The following is an 18,328-nucleotide window of genomic DNA, read 5'->3' as shown; positions in this document are numbered from 1 at the left end:
TGATTTTTAAACTTAACTATACATTTTGTAAATTTAATATAGTCAAGTATCCAGAGTACAGAATTATCTTTGATTTTAATTTTTTCCCCTTCACATCAAATAAACATTATTTTTTTCCAGTAATGATGGAATAAAGGGATCACTGCTTATAAAGTATTATCAGCCATCCCGCAAGAACAAATATGGGAGAATGTTTACCTATGTGCAGTTAGGTTTGTTTGTTTTTAACATAACCTTGGCTTTTGCTGAGGTTAGTAGAGTAAATTGAACAGTTTTGTCTCAGAATATTAAGATAAACCAAAACTGCTGTAAGAGGGATGAAGTAAATAGGGGAGTTGCATAGGTATCATAAATATGTCCTGATGGGGGGAACCTCTTAGCCTCTGGGAACTTCAAGCAGCCTACTTTGGGATCCTAAGGAAGAATGCTTATCTTGACTAAAACCTGAGCCAGATAACAACAGATATCTTTTCATTCTCAGGATCCCAGTTTGAGCTTACTATAAAAGTTTTAATTAAATAGCCAGAACTTACATTGGATGGAGGTGTTTAAAAACATGGTTAATTTCTACAAAATGAACACAGCATTATTCCATTGAATGTACAGAACAAGGGGCCTGGAGGAGGATTTGATTGATCCTTGTTCCATTTTTTAATTTGTTGATGCACATATCTCTTTTTAATTCACTAATGAATTTTAGCTTAAAGGAGAAAATTGTTTAAGCAATACTTTTCCATAGTGCCAATTCTGAATAAAATATATTTTAAAGCTAGGCATGATGGCTTACACCTATACCCAGCTATGTGGAGTTGTGGCAAGAGTGGGAGAATCATTTGAGCTAGGGAGCTAGAGTCCAACCTGAGGTACGCGGTGAGACTCCATTTCTTAAAAAAGTTTTAAAAAAAGTTTTATATAGTCATTAATATATATTCATAGACTCAGTCAATTCTTGAAAAATATTTGAATCTATTATTGGGTACTCACATTAGATTTATTTCATGAAATGTATATTTAAGTCTTATTTCTACTACCTGGAGTTGGGTATGCCCATTAGATGTAGTAATATGTACAAGTTTAGCTAATTCAATGACTACTATGAATTATGATACAGCTTATAAGCTATAATTTGAGTATTATATAGTTTGAGTATTCACACTAAGCAAAGGAAAAGATATAACAATTACATTATTCTCTAGATTTCAGTAGTCAACTATGAGAAGAGAAAGAAATAACTGAAGAACGTTTATCTCCTCAAGTTTGAGTTTTTATTTTAATAAATGAAGTCTGTGCCTGAAATTATCAGACTTCAAGAACACGCTATAAATGAAGCAATTCAGTACAAAGTTAACTAAAAACAAAAGTATGGGCAATAATAGAAAAACAACGCTCATAACAATTTGTGAAATATGGTGCCTTTACCTTTCCAGAAAAAGAAAGAAAATGTTTTATTTCTAGAGGACAGGCATTGAGCACTCAACCTAGTAATTAAATTGGGTTCCAGACTTGACTACCTTGCTAATTAATTCTCCAGGAGATCGTGACTAGTAATATCTATGATATATTAGTTTGCTAGCGCTGCCATACCAAGGAAAACAAATTCAGTGGCTTAGAACAAAAATAATTTATTATCTCACAGTTCTAGAGGCTGGAAGTCAGAAATCTAGATGTCAACAGGGCTATGCTTTCCCACATCCATAAGAGAAGAATCATTCCTTGACTCTCCCTGGCTTCTAGTGGTTTGCTGACAATTCTTGGGGTTGCTTGGCTTGTAGATGCATCATTAGAATTCTCTGTCTTCAGAGGGGCATCTACCCTCAAGGGCTGTCTGTGCCCAAATTTCACTTTTGTATAATGATACCAGTCATGTTGAATTAGCGCCCATCATAATGACCTTATTTTAACTTGGTTACCTCTGCAAATAGCCTATTTCCAAATTAAAGTCACATTTTGAGGTGTTAGGGGTTAGCATATCAGCATATCCTTTGGGGGAAACACAATTCAACTCTTAATATATGGGTCTCCGTTTTCTCAACTTTATAATAGGGAAGATAGACTATCTGAAGGGGCTCTCAACCAATTATTGATGGAGCAAGTTTCATTTTCCCCAAATAAAATATATGTTTGATAAGTGGTATTGATAGCACTTGATGAATGAAAAAACTTGGTAAGAACTGTGCTGCCTTCTATACTTTCCGGAAAAACCTACTCGGAAAAATTACACATGTAGTAATTGAGCATATGATTCTTCCGGCAGATTTTATTTAGAGATTTGGGACCTCTAAATTAGATAATCTCCAAGACCTTTCTAGCCATGACGTTTATGATTCTAGAACATATTTAAGATTTGAATTCCTATTACAGAGATAAAATCAACAAAATTAGATAAACATATCTGTCCTGCCCATGAATTTTTAACATGAAAACCTAAAAACCAGGACCAAAGTCCCTCATAGTACTTAAAATATTATTCTTATTAACACTTTTACTAATGCTCTTCAGTTTCTCTAAATTAGAGTCTATTCTCTGTAAACCCTTTGTTTCTTCTGTAAATATATACTTCTCAGGATATGCTTATTTTGATAAATCATAGTATTCATAAAAACGTCAGCAAGTACCTATTTGCTAGATGTTGTACTCTCAGCCTCTGTCATGATGTGAGCTCTGGAAAGGTCAAGTACCTCTCCCTCCCTTCAGTTCTTTCAGTTGTCAAAGGCGGATGTTAATTAAAATGCCATCAGGCATGTCCAATGGGCATACCTTATTTATTAACATCTTATTACCAAATTATTGTAGATGCAGTCAGGACTAGAAAGATAATGGCCTCATCAAAGATTTTGAACATTATAAACATAATCAAGGTTGCAAAGAACCATGCTAAAAGGACTTAGATAATCCCTGTGGAAGCAGAAGTTTTCATTCATTTACCTTGGCTAGCCACTAGGTTTACCTTATCTGTTACTGTGCCTCTGATTCAAAGTGTCATCATTCCTCCTGGGGCAACTACCGAAGTGCCGCCATCAGAACATTTCACAATATATTATTCAACACTAGCATACTAGCGTGCTAGCGCAGATCACAAAACACAACCGTGTACACAATGCCAGTAGCTGGGATTTCAGAAAGTAAATAAGATGAAAGCAGGGCTGCATTGAAAAGACTAAATCAAATGCAAATCACTGTGACAACCTCCTAGGTTGGAAATTATTCCCAGCCTAAATTTTTAGCAACTGAGAATTACTACTCCCGATAAAAAGGACAACAACCAAAAGAAACAATTAAAGTTGTCAGAGCTTTACAAAGCCTATGTACCCTTTAATCATCCTTTTAAAACCTGCTCAAAAGGACCGGGTCCATTCTCACAAACTCCCTCACTTTCAATCTGAGTCTGAACTTCAGAAAATCGAGCACTTCCAGCTGGGTAGACAGAGCCTGAGAAAGTTTTGTGAGTTTTGCTTTTTTTTTTTCCCTTTTAAAGTTACACAGACACACATAAAATGTCTGCTTCTACATTTTAGCCACTTCAACATATAAAATGATGGAGTTTAAACAGTAAAATAACAATATAGTTGGGGAAAAAATTTTGCCCCTGGCATTAGGTATTATAAACATCAAGGAGTGCCAGCGTAAACCTTTATTCAAGAGACTGAGTTCTTTGTCAAGCAATGCCTTTCTTTCAAAACATCCTTGCTGCCATATGTCTGTACCCAGCCAGCTGCAGATCTAATAAGAAAGTTCTTATTCATGTTGTATAATGTTTTACAGGTTTGCCACGGGGGTCACTCACTGTGAGTCCTTTACGTCAGAGTCAGAACTCTAACAAACAGACAGCGGAAAGATGCCAAGAACTGTAGACTGAGAGGAGGGAGGACCAGAGGACCGAAGAAAAAGAAAAGAAACTATGCATCAAGCTCATAGCCTTTCTATTTATCTGGCACTCATTGAATGCCAGAAGCAATGTTTTGGTTATTATTATTAGAGAAGAAAAAGGAAAAGGGGCAACTATTAGGTTGTACAAACATTATCATCAACTGTAAGATCAGAAATACTTAATTAACTCTCCTATCTATTTAGAAAGGAGAGATGCATTCATCTTCTCAAATGTTTGGCAGGTATTTACTTATGTTTCTGGTGTAGCACTGATTATGTTAAAATACACTCACACACACACACACACATACACACAAGGAAAAAGTGTCTCCTAATGACCTTAAAACATAAAGATGTCTTATTAGCTTCATAGTTTACTTCAATAAAGGACTTGGCTACATCATCAATTACAAACACTATATTACCAACACAAACTCATGTTGACATGAAATGAGATTCAGCAAGTAAAAAAAAAAAACAGTTTAAGATAGACACCATAGGAAATGGCATAAACTGGCATCCATTCACTTTTCAAAAACTGAATGGAAAACCACTTTTACTGAGTCTTTCCTATCTCAAGTACTACATGCCTTGCTATGAACTCATTAAGTCAATTTGTAGGTCATTCACTAAACATGGATTTCTGCTTCTATATGTTCAGAGGTTTAGAGAGCATATTAAACATACCCATATTACTTTATTTTTCTATGATGACTTGCTTTAATCGTAATACTTTTTAAAAAATATATTGATTTAAAAAATAAATTTTCAAATGAGGTTTTAGATCCCAGACATTGTTCAAAAATTTAATCACAAGCAAATGAGTTTTTAAAACAATATAATACAATCTCAATGAATTTGAAATATTGCTGGCTCATTTAAAATACAGAATCTGAAAACCAATAAATGGGTGTTTACAGAGCTGCTAACTAGAAGTCAACTTGAAAATAATATCAAGAGAGAAAAATAACTTTATTGAGAAACAACAGTATTAACTAAGTAGAAGGTGAGCCAATGTGTAAAGAAGGTGAAGATATGTACCAATCCTCAAGTGTGTGTCCACGTCACCACAGAGGCCTCAAACAATAATCTTCATATGAATTCAGAAGTACAAGTGGCATTAAGAATTTCAAAATACCTTATTGGGGAATGTTACATTAGTATCCAAAGCCTTAGGAACTTTTATCCTCCAGTATAAGGTTGCTTTCTTTTACTGAGAAAAGTGATTTTTGTTTCTCACTGTTGTTTATGAATACTCAGAGAAAAGCACAAATGTCCAAGTAAAACATTTTTCTTCAGTTCTCAGTACTGATAAGATAGCAAGCTTGGGTTACTCATTATCTCATTTCACAGTTTTCTGATTTTGTCAACTTTCCTCTGATATCTCAATCCTTCATCCTCTTCTACTTTTAGAAGTACTCTATAGTAACCTTAGCAATCAACTTAAACACCCCCAAAGACGAATATTTTGTAGTCTGTCAAATTCTACTTTGACAGAAAACGCTCCTCTTATATCTCAATCCTTTATCCTCTCGTACTTTTGAAAGTACTCCTTAGTAACTTTAGCAAACAACTTGCTAAATAACTTTGGCAAGCAACCCCCAAAACGAAGTAATATTTTGTAGTCTGTCAGATTTTACTGTCTTCAAAGACATTTAGCCAGCAGCAATGTTACACAGCAGAATATCAAAATCCTATTAAGAGTAAATCATATAAACAATAACTGGTGTTATATTTTGAAATAGTGACTGACAGCAAAGGGTCTTCATTCCAAACAATTTTCATGTTGCTTCAGTGGAAGCATCTTGGAAAGATATTTTGAATGTACACATGATAAAGTGACACAGAGAATGTCAAAAAGCTCCCCACCTCCAAAAATCAGAATGTTTCTATGTTAAAAGATTTGAAAAAGGAACAATAACTTTACTGATTGATTGATTCATTTTTTTGAGACAGAGTCTCACTCTGTTGCCAGGCTGGAGTGCAATGGCACCGTATCAGCTCACTGCAACCACCGCCTCCCAGGTTCAAGCGATTCTCTTGCCTCAGCCTTCCGAGAAGCTGGGACCACAGGCACGCACCATGATGCCCAGCTAATTTTTGTATTTTTAGTAGAGACGAGGTTTCACCATGTCGGCCAGGATGGTCTCGATCTCTTGACCTCGGGATCCGCCCACCTAAGGATCCGGACGCCTCGGGATCCGCCTGCCTCGGGTTCCAAGTGCTGGGATTACAGGCGTGAGCCACCTTGCCAGGCCAACATTATTATTCTTCAAATCAATTTTAGTCCCTCAAACTCCATCTTGTTGACAACACTAGAAGTTCTTCAGTTGTAAAACTGAACATGATATTAACAAGAACAGTAAACAATGATGACTACACAACATACTTTTCTAAGCATACTTCCTGGGTGACCTCATTCAGTCCTCACAACACGTATATTACTCTTCCTTTTATACAGATGAGGAAACTGAGGCACAGGGAGAATAACTTGGCCAAGTGTCCAGAGCAGCAATATAGCTCCGTCTTCTAACCACAAGAGTGTAGTGCACAGAGGTTACCTCTGAGGGCAAGGAATGGGGTGAGATAGATTAGGGACCCACAGGGGCTTTCCAAGAGTATCGTGGTTACTTCTTAGGCTCAGTGGTTGATGCCTGTGTGTTCATTTTATATTTTATTATTATTATAGTATAAAAATACATAAAATATATAGCTCTATATAAAATATTTTTAAATGATATGCACATATAATACTATATATGTTATATGTACTCTTTAATGTGTGATCTATTTCACAATTTAAAAATTTAAATAAAAAGCTAACTATTATACAAATTTTTAAAATTGGCCTAAGTAGCATCTTGACTGAAACTGAGATTTAGGCAATAAACTTCATCATCTTTTAGTGAACACACACCACGATCTTGGCAAAATTTTGTCACATTCTAAAAGATAACTGAAGATCCCCCCTCTCTTCTAAGAAAAAACTTTGGCAGTAATGAGTACTCTAGGCTGTGATTTTCTCATTCAAAAATGAGGAAATGGGACAGATCATTAAAATAACTTAGAGTTTTAGAATTCTAAGGATGTGAAGAGCGGAATAAAGCCACAACTGCTAGGAATATTTGTCACATAAATCTAAACACAGTGGGTAATACCAGAATTTGTTAAATCATGAGTACAGATGAAGACTTATTCTACAGAGTGCTTTTGTTTTGTTCTTCCTACCCCTTTCTGAAGTTGCTCCCCTGGGGCTGTGATGGGTAGTTCCGCAAGTAAACATGACAATAGTAACTAGAGCTAGTTGGCCATTAAAAAGCTCTGAGTCCTTAGACAAGTCATTTAACCACTCCTCTCTTTATACATTTTTATTAACTATATGCAAGTATGTTGTATCAGTATACACACATGTAAAGTAATAAACTTGTGTCTTCCTAAAGAGGCATGTGCAATTGAAATAACATTTTAAATGTTCCCAGCAGCACTTGATGAGTCATTTTAAAGCAAGTAACTTTTCTATGAAGTGAATCATCCACTGATTATTATCTTCTATAATTGTAATTTTAGAAACATTTTTTAAGTGATACATTCTTACATCAGAGAAGCATTGTTTTCTGAAAGAAATCTCAAGAATCACATGCCTAGTTAGAAATTATAAATTTCATTGTTGCTTTGGTCAATAGCTCAGGGGATTCAAATAAGAATCCCCTGATTCTTATTTGGGTCTAGGACACTAAAAATCAACATTTGACTTCAACATTAAGAAATACCTCTGCTATCTTAAACAGCGCCGCAACAAACATACGTGTGCATGTGTCTTTATAATAGAATGATTTATAATCCTTTGGGTATATACCCAGTAATGGGATTGCTGGGTCAAATGGAATTTCTATTTCTAGATCCTTGATGAATCACCACACTGTCTTCCACAATGGTTGAACTAATCTATACTCCCACCAACAGTGTAGTATGTATCTATGCAACAATCCTGCAGGATGCAAGATGTACATACATGTACCCCAGAACCCCAAGTACAATTAAAAAAAAAAAAAGAAAAGAAATACCTCGGTTAAGTGGTCCTAAATAAGCCAACTGTCCAAATGATATAAGTACTATTAACTTAAAAAGGAGGACAACTTTTCTTCTAGCTCTGCAGACCAAAGAATTTTCCGTTTAAAGTTCAAAAGAAGGAAAGGAAATTAGAGAAAGAAGACAAGATATAACAACTGAGACAAGAGGAAAAGGAGAGCGTCCCTCCTCTAAGCAGAATTTTGTATACAGTACTCTATGCATGTACTCCAACTTTCAAGGAGAACCCACGGCAGGCAGCTGAGGAGCCTGGATTCCATAAACTGGGAAGGGAAAACACTTACCTATACGGCAAGAGGCCCTGGCCTGTGAAAGTCAAGAGGGACCTGCAGCACCACGACACCTAAACAGAAACGTAAAACTTCAAGGAAGGCATTACACTTGGGGTTTGGCTAGGATGCTGCCACTTCAACATATCAATCTCAAGATCAACATAGCAAAATGTTATTTATCAATCATTAAAAATTTCACTATTTTTAGCCTAATGCTGCCTGTCCCTATCCCCCTGTTGTTATACCCCACGACTTGGTCTTCAGACCACCTTCCTCCTCCATGTACATTCATTCTCTTGTTGCTCAGGCTAGAGTGGAACAGCATGATCTCGGCTCGTTGCACCCTCTGCCTCCTGGGTTCAAGTGATTCTCCTGCCTCAGCCTCCCAAGCAGCTGGGATTATAGGCATGCGCCACCACACCCAACTAATTTTGTATTTTTGGTAGAGATGGGGTTTCTCCATATTGGCCAGGCTAGCCTCTAACTCCCAACCTCAGATGACCCGCCTGCCTTGGCCTCCCAAAGTGCTGAGATTACAGGCATGAGCCACCGCACCTGGCCTGTTTTTTAAAATGCTGTTTATATGACCATGACTCCCCGGTTAATATTCCCAGTGCCAACCTTCCCCATGAATGTCACACTCACAAATACAGCTTCATACATGGCTAATGAGTTTTTGAAACAACTTTTCTAAAACCAAATGTGTTATTCTTTCCCCAAAGTCTGCTTTTCCCTGCCCCTCTCCATTTCATTGTTTCTCATCTTACTATGAGGAAACCCCAAACATCTGTAGGGACCATCAACAACCTCAGGGTCATCCTGCACTCTCACAGCACATTTCCATTTTATTCAGCAGCAAATTCTGGAGCTTCAGCTCTTCAAAAGACATCACAATTCCAACCATCCCTCATCTCACTAAAATCTCTAACCTAGATGAATGCAAAGCCTTTCTACCAGATATTCTTACATCATTCAAGTGCTCAAACAAAAACAATACCCCAAAGAGGCCAAAACCACACCCTTTTACACTGTCTATCTTCTTTCCCTGCTTTCTTTATAAAACTCAGCATTTCCTGGCATACTTAATAATCATCAGTTAGTTATCTGTCTTTTGCAGGAGTTTTCAAACTCTCACAATCACCTGCAGGGCCTGTTAAAAGACAAATTGCTGGACCCCACTCCCAGAGTTTCAGATTCAATAGGTCTAGGCTGGGTCCTTGAGAATGTGCATTTCTAGCAATTCCAAGCACAGTGATACTAATAATCTGGGAACCACACTTTGAAAACCACTGCTGTATGGAGTGTCAGGGCCCTTGTATTGATGGTCACTGTATCCCCAGCATATGGGACAGCACACGTGAATGATGCTGTAGGGTAAACTTAAGCATACACTTAGAATGACCCTATACAGCACACACACCTGAATGTACGTCCCAAGCTAGGGAGTCTGGGAGTGGCCAACCCAGAGATTTGTTCCTTGTCTATGAGGAACATCTGAAACCCCATCCTATCCCATGGAACATGGGCCATACAGAGGAATGAAGCCCTGAGTTTTGGGTTAATGAGGGTTGCCAGGTGGAGGTCATTAAAGAGAAAGTGTTAAGTGAAAATGCTATATAAACTGCACGCTTTTTGCAAGTGGTTGCTGTTTTCCTGCCCAGCCAGCCACCACCGGACCATTTCTGTAAGTCAGTCCGTTCTCCTGTCCAGCCCACTGCCACTGACTCTCTCCTCTGTATGTAAGCTCCTAATGAAACTCCATGTCTCCTTTGCTGGCTCTAGGTCTCTTCTTCAGCTTCTTAAACCTAGTGCCTTCCCTATTGAGGTTAATGAGGGTTCCGCACAACGTATGCTCATTAACATTCATTGGAAAAAATGAATTAATCTTGAAATAAACCTATTTTAATATAACAGACATTTCCACCGGCTTTTGGTTCTAAATAACTTATCGCAAAACAACAAAGTATAAATTCACACACATATCTTTTTTAAAATGGACTATGTATCAAATTGGAAATCTGGGAATTACCAATTGCCAATCATCATTAAACACACTGACAGTATACATGTTCAGTATCACTAATTCACAACTGAGTACTCAATCCACTAAATGTCAGGCCTCCATGTGCAAACCCGGACCCAGAAAGTCTAGAGTCTTGCCTGCCTCGGCGAATCACCCCCAACCCCCAGCCTGCGTTTGCCATTATCCTTGATCGCTCAGCGGAGCTTTCCCCAGACATTAAGTTTCTAAACCCACTCTGCCATCTTAACTGTTATTATGATATTGTGAATACTACTCACCCCACCCTACCATCCTAACTACTCTTACCCCACCTGCCATTGTAACTGAACTTACGGTAAGGTATACTCCTTGCCCCTACCCCCACCAGTGTAACTGATCTTACTCCATAACACCCCTGCCTCCTCCCCAAATGATTTGCCCCAGCCTATAAAACCAACTCCTATCCCACTTCCCTTCACTAACACCCTTTTCGGCCTTAGCCCACCTGCACCCAGTTGAATAAACAGCCATGTTGCTCACACAAAGCCTGTTTGGAAAATTTCTATATTAAATGCATTTAATATTCGGTACCACTGACCGTTTTAACACTAAAACTCACTTACCTTTAAAATAACTGTCTAAAATATTCCATCACACTCCCCACATCTATAGTTTTCTAGACTTAAAAGAAATCTCTATTATTCATGTTACCAGTCCTCTTTCCTACCTCAAATTTTATCTCATAGAAGCTAGATTGTGTAGAAGTTCCTGATTCCAAAAGATGTGTATACATTTAAAACTATATCCACCTGTTTCCTTCCTGCCCAGCCAGCCTGTTTCTAGACACCTGCATGTTAACCTGATTTTTACAACCCCAAGAAAACGAAAAAGCTCCAGGAGGCAGTAGGGAGTTGGGCCAGGAATATATTTGAAGCAGAAGGAAAAGGTATACATCAAATAAAAGGAATGACACTTGGAACAAAACATGTTTTCATCCACAGGAGAAGCTGGGGCCATTCTTGAGTTCAAACTGTAGGGCTGGACATGAAGAATGGCCCATCACAGAGGTGAAGAGGATGTTTCATGAGCCAAGGTCTCCCCTCTGGATTTCCTCCCTCAATTTTAAATCATCAGCCCCCTTTGCAGCATGAGTCCCACAGAGGTTGCCAAATACAAAGCAGAGAACTCGCTGCATAAAACACAGGCTAGTATTTCTCAGAACAACACTTGGCTCTGCCTTCTGCTTGCCTGACTCTGACCCCATTCCTCCTTTTGCCACAGGGCTGACAGCTGATGGTGGGTGCTTCTGAGCATAGGAAGCCAAGAAGCAGCAGAGGGATCATGAAACCTTGGGCCAAATCCTAGAAATTATTTGGCAACATCATCTGTTGTCCTGCTATTTTATGTTTTCATAAGCATACAGTAAAACAAGCCAACAATCAAAAACACAATATAGCAAAAACTTCTCATTCCATTGGCAGACATAGGAAAAGAAATTATAAATATTTCTTAAACATCTGCATGTGTCTTTTGGCTGACTACTCATGATGAATTTTTAGTCCTATGTTGGTTGATAACCAGCACAAACCAGGATAGAAGTCAACCACTTCTAAGCAACTGCGTCTTCAGAAAAAAATAAAGCCAATTTGAATGGAAATTCAAGCCAAATAATTAGCTAAATCTGCTGCTGATTTTAGCTCCTGAATTTTTTTAGAAATCATGATGTCATTGCCAGCCTGAATCCAACCCACCCAGGGAAACATATTACTTACAGAAAAAAAGTCCAGTGAATTTGTCATGGCGTAGATGGTTTTTTATTATCACATGCCTCCGTTCCAGCTCTTCAGTTGCTTCTCTTTGTATCCTGTGCTTTGGTGATACTGCACTACTTGAATTTCACCAAACATGCTGGATTTTTCATTACTGATACCAATGACTATGGTGCAATTCACAGGCTTTAGCGTTAAGCCTACCTAGGTTCAAAACTCAGTACCCTCACTAAGTAGCGATGTCAGCTTGGGCAAACTTCATTAAATGTGAATCCGCTGCATCATCATTGAAATGAAAATTAAGGACATCTACCTTGGAGGAGGATGGAGAAAACAGATGTGAGATGATGTCCCTTACGAAAGTATCTGGAGCGGCACAGGCCCTACCTTCCTCACCACCCTCTGCCAGCTCCTGCTCATCTTTCAAAACCCTCAAAAGTAATTTCTCTGATTCAGCCTTCCTTCTCTGGTGTGCCTTTTTTGTTTTGCCACAGGACTGAGAAAATCAATCAACCAGGCAAAAATGACTTCCTCTTCCTTTGCTATTGGGAACTGCATCTTGCACATATGTTCATCAGTGCATTTACTTTGTGATGCGGTAGATATATTTATATTTCCTTCTTCATTAATCGGCAGTAGGCATACTGTGTCTAAATTATCTTTGTATTAAATACTTAATACTTGCCACAAAGCAGGTACTTTATAAATGTAGAACTTAAGGAGTGTAGAGATCAAAGGGAACATTTATACAATGTGTTCTATAAGCACATATTTTTAAAAAGCACTATCCTTTATTATTGCAGATATCAAAATTGAGATATACATTCCTTACTAAATTTAACAAAGATTTGTCAGTAATCAGTTCCATACCAAGCACTGTGGACATAAATGTGAATAGGACATTTCCTTGAGAAGTGACTCAGCTTATGGGGCAGCCAGGGATGCTGTGTGCACAACTCCAGGGGTGCACCATTCATAATTTGGCCACTCCTGGTGTTGTGTAATAGGAGTTTCCAGACTGACTCCATGATAACTACTTGCTTTCAGAGAGGGACTTTCAAAAAGAGAGAATAAATAATAACTATCTTTATAAGTATGGCAAAGTTAAAGAACTACTCCTTAAGAAGCCATAAACTACAACAGTAGTCACATAAACTACAACAGTAAATAATCATATACTTCCTACTCTCATAAAAATGACAATTGCTACCCCTAAAGTTATAAAAAACATTTTACACATTCTTCTCTAGCAACACAGATCAATATTACTTGCCACGTGTAGCAAGTTCCATTAAATTAACTGAAATTCCTCAGTTGCACTAGGTACACTTCATGGATGCAATAACCACATGTGACTGTGGCTACCAGTTACAATAACATAGATATAAAAAAAAAATCCATCAGTACAGAAACTTCTATTTAACAGTGTTGCATCTAGATAATTAGTCTTTTTTTTTCCAAAAAAAAAAAAAAATCTGATTATGCCTCTGTTCATTTAAATCCATTATTAAGTGATTTATTAACTCTTTTACCAAAAAAACAACAACAACAACAAAAATGGTCACCATTCTCTTTTACATGCAAAAGGGGGAAAAAGTTGGAAGAAAAAAATACTTCAGATCCAAAATATCCATTAATCTTGGTTTCCAAAAATGGAAATATTCCAATCCAATATCAGGAAGGCTTTTTTTTAAATAACAGAGCAGTTTACTTAATTTTAAAAAGCTGTCTTCTATTCAAAATATCTATTGCTTTCGCTTTCTTTTTGAATTCAGTTATTTTCTTAGTCACACGTAAAGGGATAAATTATCTTCTCCCAAATGAATCCCATTTTTTTTCCAACAGTATTAAACATCTTTGAAGCTCTAACTCTGAGCCCTCTACAAGTTCAGTCATTGTCATAGCAAGGATTAGAAAGCTTTCAAAACATGTCCCCTCAAGCTGTAAAAAGAATTGATTCTTAACCTTCATTCATGCAAAAAAATTTCTAAGCAATTTATTTGAATATTGAGAAGATCTCTCTTTATAAAGCAGTCTCATTCTTGAGAATTTTATTTGCAATTTACTCTTGCGGGGCAAATATGTTGTGTCTCCCCATTCTTAGGGAGATAAAAATATTTTGATATTCAAATAGTATATAGGAATTACCCATGACAGAATAGCTGCTGCTAAGGAGGGAGACATGAGTCCCTGTCTATCTTCAGAAAAGAACATAGCATAGTCAGTATTTTTCAAATGTGTCTTGGTCCACCCAGATTAGGAGTCTCTTTCTAAACAGGGTATTACTAAATGGATTTCTGTGGGCCACATTCAGGATCCCAGGTTTATTTAGTCATAATCCTAAGGTTGGGACCTAGGAATGTGCATTTGACAAGTTGGCAAGAGATTGATATGCACATTTTAGTTTAACAACCAGAGTCAAAGTGGCAGGGAAAAATGCCCCACATGACATTTCCCTGACCTACTGAATGAGCCTGAAGAGAGAAAAACTGATATTTAAGATAATTGCTAAGTTTTATAATAACAAACCTAGGGGTCACGTTCCAGTGATTTTTATTTATTTGTAAATAAATATAATCTTAAGGATATCCAGTAGAATTAAATCATAATAAATATTCAGGTTGCTATAGGAGGAAGCTGTAAGAAATACAGCATAAATTTTAAAAGAAGCTTATTTATGTCATCATGGTGTCCATTATACAACTGAGAAAAACATTCTGATTAGGAATTACAATAATCACACAACTTTGTACACTCAAGCAATCCAAATATACTCAGAGGGAAAGTATCCTCTTTTCTCCCCATTGATTAAAGTGTCACAGTAATCCCCATAGTCCAGCCCCTTCTTCACAGTGTGAAGTGGTCAAGAAGAAGGGCCGTGTCTTGTTTTGTTGGTCATGTTTTATTCCTGGTACCTAGATTAAGTTAGCTGCTAAATCAAACTTTTTTGAATCGATGGGGGTATGCACTAATGATAACAAGTACAGCAAATGGCACTAGCTGCTCTGAAAGAAATAAACCAACTTTCAAAATTACTAACCATTTCCTAGAATTGCATTGGAAAGTATGAAATAGAAGAAAACATTTCTGTTGTTGACACAGTCAAACTACAAGGCTTTACTGGCAACTTTGCCATTCAGTAAATGCCTGTGAGACATCAGCAAAACATGTGCTCTCCTGGGGCTGTTTTTCCCATCTGTACAAAGAGGAGTCAAACAAGATGCTCTTCCTGCTTTCAAATTCTATAATTTGTATTGCGAGAAAAGAGTTCCTCATCCTAGCTATAGTTTTCAGCCTCATAGAATAAAATATTTTAGCTCATTCTTTTAAATAAAACTTATCTCAATATAAATTATGTTAGCGACATTAAAATTCCCACTGGTCTCTGTAATTAGTTAAGCTTCACTACATAGAAAAATATTTAACTTAACAAATTAGAAAATAAAAGGTTTGACTTTTGTAGTCAAAGAGGCCATAACATAATGGTTGAGAGCCTGTCTCTAGAATCGGACTTTTATAAACATTTTTACTATTAAATTAATCACAGTGAAGACAACTTTCAAAATTTAAACAAACCATATTAGAAAATAACTTGAGAATCCCATACCCTGAAAGAAATGATGCAGCACAAACCAGACACTGGGGCTTCATTTTGCACACATGTAAATGTGTAGGTATTCTGTATGCCAGTTAATGACTATGTTGATTATAGCACATTGAAAATACATGTGAAATAGAACCAGCTGTGTAAATTACAGGATTGTTTCACTAGCATTTTGCAAGATACAAATCAAGCAAATCATAGTTTTCTTTGATATATCCACTTATTTTAAGTGCCACTCTAGTAAACAGGAAATAAATGAAATTCACCAATGGCTCACTAATTGACCTCACATAAAGCAAGATCTTGAGGTATCACTATCCAGAATGGTCAGAGACTTCACTAAAATGAATACCTAATACCCATCCCTTTTTTAATGAGTTTGAATAAGAATCTATGAAAAAAAAAATGCCTGTCTTTACATTTTCATAATAATTGTTATTACTTCTCCCATTACTTTTGGGAGGTTTTGAAAGGTCAAAAACTTTCCTTGGCATAACCTCTTGCCCAGAAAATACTAAGCAAGTCATTTTAAAAAAAAAAAAGTGTGAGATTCCGCATCAGTAAGGAGATCGGTGATGCTCTAGTCTGCTTCAGATTTCTGAGTTAGTCAGAATATTCCACGTGTCCTGTGGAAGGTCAGTTTATTGTAGATTCTTTGCATTGTAACCCAGTTTCCAGAGTTTAAGTTTAAGTGTCCATAAGGCTAGCATTTCCAGTTTGTCATTATCTAATACAACATATAAATTGTCTTCTAGGAACTTCCCAAATCACTACCTACAGATGTGTAAAGTGGACTTTTTAAGCTAAGGACTTTGATATATTCATCAACACTTGCTTTTGTAAAAAAAGGAGTCAGTGTATTACATATTTGACATATATTCTGAGGTCATTCAATCAGAAACACATTTAACATGCTAGTGGTATATTATAATCACTATCAACAACCATTTCTTCAGTATCTCCTATATGCCAGGCAGTATAATAGGCCCTTAACATATATTGCCTCATTAAATTCTTAAAACAGTTTCTAATAAAGTGCTATGGTTTAAATATCTGTCCTCTTCAAAACTTATGTTGAAATGTACATGCCATTGTAACAGTACTAAGATGTAGTACTTGAAGAGTTGAATAGGTCATGAGGTCTCTACCCTCATGGATGGGATTAAAAGCATTACAAAAGGATGAGTTCAGCCCCCTCTTGCCCTCTCTTTGCCCTCTGCCATTCGATGATCCAACAAGAAGAACCTTGTCAGATACTAATATCATAATCTTGAACTTCTCAGCTTTTAGGACTGTTCTAGAAATTAACTTCTGTTCTTTGTAAATTACCCAGTGTCAGATATTCTGTTATCCCAGCACAAAATGGGCTAAGACAGGTACATGTTATTGAAAGCATTTTACATAAACTTCGGTTAGGTCACATGCCAAAGTCACACAGCTAGTAAGACACAACTAATATCTGAAATCACGCTAAATTCCAAAAACCATATGCTTTCTATTATGCTGCACTGTCTCTCAACCTTTTCTAGGATGCTTAACTAACAATAAGTTTATAATTCAGGCAAGTGATGTTAACACTAAACAAATCTATAACTGAAAGGCTAAAGTATAACAATCATAGACCTGGAAATTAAAAATCAGAAAGTTTAAATGACTTTCTCAAGGACACATAGCTCAAATCTTGTAGAAACAGGACTGACATTACTTCTACTCTTTGTCTCAAGGGTCTGTCCTTTTAGAAATGATAAAGTTACCGTCATTGCTTATATTTTCACATCAAATGTTATCAATCATGCTTTACTTTAAACACAACACAAAGAGTATAATTTACACATATGATGCATGGGTTTTTTGAGATCAATGACATTTAGAGAATTTAATAGAAGTTTCCTGCATAGTTTGCAAAAAGAAGAATATTCCTTCCAAAATACGTTTTTATTTTCCAAACCATGTCAATCAGTTGAGTAATCAATGATAATATCCTAGGATGATGAGAAAATAAAAACAAGCAAAATATTAGGTATAGGCAAAAGTATATTATGGACTTATTTGATTATGCCTTGCAAATTTTGATATCTTCTTCGAAAATTTCAAACAGAAATAAAATGCCTGTGTCTCACCACCAGAGACGTAGGTTTAACTGTTTTAGGGGGAAACCTGGGCACTGGGATTTTTACATATCCCCATGTTATTTTAGTATGCAGCCAAGGTTGGAAGCCACTGCAAGTGTAACAGACTTACAGATGGTCGGTGGAGGAGGCGGGACTTACAAATTAGTTTTCTTAGTCCCAGGTGTGTGTTATATTCACTACCTCTTCTTTTGAAACAAGCCAGAAAAGGTAACTGTACTTTAAGTTGGTAGTATTATAACTCAGAAATATTTTAATCTCATTTAGTGGCATTATTTAAAGTCCTACTGATGATAAATTGACTGAAATCAGTCTAAATTGTTTCAATGATGTCAGTAAAACTCAGTGGAATCTCTTTTGGATGTATCAAAACTGCGTGGTCCTTACAGTTTAATATAACATATATATACTAATGTGGGAAACAGATAAAAAGGTCATAAAAATCCGAAAATCTTGAAAATGATTAAGTAATTTTTAGTGTGTTATTTTCACAAATTCCATTAGAAATTAATACAACTGGGAAAACGACATCCAACAGTTTGTAGATTAAGGAAAATAATACAAAACCTATTTGCAACCATCTCAAGAGCTAATAC

At 36.6% G+C, this 18,328-nt stretch overlaps 1 protein-coding gene across 7 annotated transcripts in view; it reads right to left on the bottom strand.

Moving 5' to 3' along the window:
* The window catches only part of PDE3A (phosphodiesterase 3A), a 325,385-nt gene that overhangs the window by 154,056 nt on the left and 153,001 nt on the right, over window positions 1-18,328 (bottom strand). The window contains exon 1 of one of the 7 annotated variants that reach the window (XM_032253816.1): window positions 8,241-8,585. The exons of the other annotated variants lie outside the window; for them this stretch is intronic. The gene's annotated coding sequence lies outside the window, so the exon portion shown is untranslated. Of the gene's footprint in view, window positions 1-8,240; window positions 8,586-18,328 lie in introns of those variants that run through there. 7 annotated transcript variants of the gene reach the window in all.

The sequence above is a fragment of the Sapajus apella genome, unplaced genomic scaffold, assembly GCF_009761245.1.
Source record: "Sapajus apella isolate SASKATOON/1434 unplaced genomic scaffold, GSC_monkey_1.0 scaffold84, whole genome shotgun sequence".
NCBI classification, from domain to species: Eukaryota; Metazoa; Chordata; class Mammalia; order Primates; family Cebidae; genus Sapajus; species Sapajus apella.
Note: the sequence above shows the minus strand (reverse complement) of the source record. Positions and strands in the feature narration are given on the sequence as shown.